The following is a 4,459-nucleotide window of genomic DNA, read 5'->3' as shown; positions in this document are numbered from 1 at the left end:
TCGGTGAAGCGCGCCGCGAGCGTGCGGGAGCCGCCTTTGGAGCACGCGGGGACAGCGCAGCCGGTGGAGAATGGTGTGAGCGCGGGGCGGCGTACAGAGAAATGGAGCACCCGGCGGCGGGTAGTAGAGGAGCAGTCAGTGTAGGGGAGGAACGGATCTGGCGGAGGAGGATACAAATGGATTCGGGGGAGGTCCAGCAGGCGACGGAGGGCTAGCAGAGGGCAGGCAACTGGACATCTAGGGTTTCTTGCAGTGGTTGTGTGAGAAGGGGGGCGAGGTTGAGGCCAACGATGGAGGTCAGCCAGCGACGACCACGGCCGCACGCGATGGAGGGGAGACCAAGCAGCCGGCGGAGATGGCCGCCTCGCAGATCGACCCAGCGACGGGGCGCGGTTGGGCCTGCAGCGGCAAAGGACTACCACGTCCAATCTCATATGGAACACAGGTGCTCAAGATCTTCTCTCCTAATCCCCTCTCTATATTTCTAATCCCCCAAATCATGTATGCTAGTGCAGATCATATGTATATATGCATACACCACAAATTTTTTTAGTTTTTCGTACAGATTTCCAATGACATGTCAGCTACATGCCTAATTAATCAAACCTGATTAGTGATGAACTTGTCAGATAGTTGATAATTTCTATTTGTCTTATTTACAGCTACAAAAGTTTTCTTGCAATGTAATATTCTGTATCTATTCTAAGCTACAACATGTGCCTTTTTTATGTGCAACTCGTCCTGGTTTCCTTCAATGATGATTAATTATGCTGTAGCGGCAGCAGCTTCTCTGGTGCGTGTTGTGCTGATCAAGAGCAAGCCCATAAAGAACACCTAATACATGTGGCCGGGAACAGATAGTGGATACAAAGGTAGCCCATGTGTCCCAATCCACGTAATGGATGCACAACTGGTTCAATCCAGTTCCCCTTCATTTTCATTTGATCTTGCGCATAAAACAAGTTCGATGAAATGAAATGGCTACAGAAAAGCAATTTTGCATATTGCAAGAATTGTTGCATGTGATGGAAGGTGTGATCGATTTAGGAAGGAAATGATAAATTATTGATGCATCTCCTTTTTTTCAGGCTTGCTCCGCCCTTGCCTCATGTGGTTGTCTTGATGGAAGAGTGGTACATCCTGCAGCTTGCGCCACCACTGCGTGCCGTGCCCTCGCCAGGAGGAGCAGCTGGTAGCCCGCGTCCATCCCAGCTTGCACGGAGCCGCCTATATCGCCTGCCCCTCTTCTTGGTGTGCGGTGGTTGGCTGGTCAGACGTTTTTTTTTTCTTTGATGCCTGCGATTGCTGGCCCTGGCTCGCCTATGTTGTGTGGGCTGATATGAACACCACTGGATTCAATGTTGATTGAGGTAAGCTTCGAATTGCTAGGTCCTTCTCGGTTATTGCTGTCAAATTGTTCAAGTTATTCAACTTTTTCTTTTTTTACACCTCAGTACTCCGGGGAAATGGAGCTGTTGACAAAAAAGATTATGATCTGCACTATTTGCTAGGGATGAAATTCTTTGTGTTGTGTCCGTGCATGGTGACGTGTGATCAGGCTGACAGGGCCCTTTAAGTTGGACTTACTGTTTTGTAGAATACATGTATGTATGATGAGAGCGGTTTACTCCTGCAGCTTATAGCATCTATTTGCAAAAATAAACAAATAGATCCTTACCATTTTCATGAATCTGTTCCGAGTAATCATGTCGTGCTTACACATACGCATAGCTATTGCTGATACGTAAATGATGCTGCATAAGGAAGATTAAGGGAGTAGGAAAATTAGCCTACGAGAAAATAGTTGTTCGTTAGCTGGTTGGTTTGGTCAGCTTGGGTGCAGGAAGGCTATGTTTTCATCCCCATCCTTTCCCTTTTCATTTAATGTTCATCAGTTTATTTATTCTTTCTGATTCATCTACTAATTTGGATATATGTTTAGGTCAGGTTTCACTTTTCAGCAAGTTAATCTGGAATTTCATGTCTGCATCATGAAATTTTTATTGCCATTCTTTACTTTCTTTTTAATTAGCTATAATTAGGTAATAGGCCATGAATATGAGGTGCAGATTGCGTATTGAAGAATTATAAGCACAAAAAAACTAAGGACACTTATGTTTTGAGGTACAAACATTTGCACGATTTTTCTTTACATTTGATCTTTTGTCTCTTTTATTCATTCATATAATGGAAGATTGATTATATAAGATAACTGATACATGAGTATACGCACAAAACAATGTTCTTCAGGGCTGTCCTATGCATTATATAATTTTCATCTCACTCTCTCCTAATGTGCTCAATAAATATACCCTTCTTCCCGCAGTGGCTTGGGAAGGGGAGTAAAACCGTGGCTTGCGAGGTAAAAGGCTAGAGAAACGTTGTTGTTGAGGCTGCTCCCAGAGCAGAGATCTTCAATGGCGATGTAGGGAAATTCCAGTGCCCACACAAGTTCCTCCATTTGGCGATATTAGACGGTGAGTGTTATCCACCTATGCTCTATGACAAATTAGTTATGTTGGGTGCAGGGGTGACGACACATATTAACTACGTGAGGCATCTGTGGGTTAGGAAATGAAACTAATGCCATACTGTATTAATTATGTGGGGTATCTACTGGTTAGGATATAAAATTGATTCTCCAGCATATAAGTTATGTGAGGCAACTGATATTTTTTTGCCGATGTATTGTTATCACTTGGTTTTGCCAACTACAATAGGCCCTACATTAGGCGTTATAAGGTTAGTTTTATTGAATATTGCTTGCTTGAATCCAAAATTCAGCGCTTAAACTTTTTGTCCTAAAAGATGGTATTTGAATTTCTAAGAAAAGCATTGGTTTCTGGAACATAAGGCTCTACGATTTTATTTGGATCTTAAACATTTTAAATGAACTATGATTTCCTTGGAATATATGGCTCTACTAATTGAGAAACTAATTCTTGGAACAGATGATATCAATATTTATGTTACTGGGAGCGAGTGACCAATCGGCAGAATGTTTAGCTCATGGAGCTATCATCCGATGATGCAGGTGGCACGCGGAAAACCATTGTTTCAGATTGTCCATTGTTTCTGTAGTCCATGGTGCTGAAGAAGGTCTATTTTGGAGCATCTCAATTATTTCTCTTTGATTTTTCTGATGCCTAACTTTTGAAATTTTATTTTATGTTACGAACCATATTTCGATTGGTTACTTTGCTAAAGTATACACATTGATGGAATGTTCAATGAGTACTACCTTGACCAGCTGCTCATTTTAAGTCTTGTGGTTGTAGGATTGTTTCTCTCTATTTCTGATGTTATGTAACATTGCTATTTAATCCGATCCACTCTGCAGTTGCTGCAAAAACTATGTTGCTGCAAAGACTATGTGTCCTCTGTACATGTCTCTCAGATGCGTGTCCGTGCGAAGTTTTTTTTGTTCAGTACCCTGATGCACCCACAGTTGTGTAGAAATGTGGATTCGTCGAGTGGATCTCCATGAAAGGTCAGGGCATGTAACAATCAAGAGCTCTCTCACTTGTCAAAATGATGCTAGACAAAGGCATGTTTTTGCTTGGGTTCACTAATTTGCTTGGCGACACAATTTTCTGTGTGCAGAAAGGCACACATTAATTACTTCCTAATATTCTGAAGGTTATCTTTATTATGCACACACACGCACACTTGGTAAGTTAGGTCTCATTACATATATCATTTCATATATTTCCTCTTGTGGCCTTTTTTTAGATTCATTTACACCCGCTTCGGGGTGTTGCAATATTGGGTGAATGTTACTGGTAGCCGCGGACGCGGCCTGTAGCCATTCCAGTTACTTGCTTTTGTTTTCCTATGTGTACTTCCTTTTACTCAAGAGAGTTCTTTATAATTATCATTTAGAGAAGAGTTATTGCTTATAGAAGGATATAATATAAGTTCCTTGATGGACTATGCTCTTTATTATTTGTTGAAGTGGGATCTGAATGTTAGAGTGTATGATGCATTTCTATTCTTTAATTTAACTATCTTTCTTTCTGTCATATCCAATACTGTGAATGCTCTGTTTCAGGACCTGAAGAGGAAGTTGTTTGCATTGCAATTCAAATGGATCTTGTTCAGGTTAGTATTTGGATTATCATTATCATTTACCACTGATTTTTTTTTTCACAAATTCGAACAGCATGTCTGAATATTTTCTCTTTTTGTTCATACGTTCAGAAAAGTACAGCTTAGCCTTGCATGACACACAGATTATTGGATTAGACATAAACTGAATTTATTATACTTGTCTCGGGCTCCTACCATTTGACCAATTGCTTGCAGCTTCCTTGTTCTCATATTCTTATTTTTCAAGTGTATCCTGGGGAGTGACATTCTCCCCTTCTAAAGATCCGTGTTTATTACTTGATTGGGTTGCATTGAAATAATTATTATGCAGTTCTTAGACACAGAAGATATTATTTAAATTCAATGGGTG

At 41.1% G+C, this 4,459-nt stretch overlaps 1 long non-coding RNA gene across 3 annotated transcripts; it reads left to right on the top strand.

Annotated features, from left to right (window-relative positions):
* The first annotated feature begins 352 nt into the window (after positions 1-352).
* On the top strand, positions 353-3,581 carry LOC127293775 (uncharacterized). Of its 3 annotated transcripts, none has more exons than XR_011742771.1 (6): positions 353-445; positions 777-872; positions 1,089-1,370; positions 2,327-2,477; positions 2,952-3,099; positions 3,430-3,581. It is a non-coding gene; the product is annotated as an uncharacterized lncRNA (long non-coding RNA). The 3 variants fall into 3 exon arrangements; XR_011742772.1 differs by having other exon boundaries at positions 374-445; positions 786-872; XR_007846128.2 differs by lacking the exon at positions 777-872 and having other exon boundaries at positions 374-445; positions 3,430-3,579.
* Positions 3,582-4,459: the final 878 nt, after the last annotated feature.

The sequence above is a fragment of the Lolium perenne genome, chromosome 4 (assembly GCF_019359855.2).
Source record: "Lolium perenne isolate Kyuss_39 chromosome 4, Kyuss_2.0, whole genome shotgun sequence".
NCBI lineage: Eukaryota > Viridiplantae > Streptophyta > Magnoliopsida > Poales > Poaceae > Lolium > Lolium perenne.
This window is presented reverse-complemented; position numbering and strand designations above follow the sequence as displayed.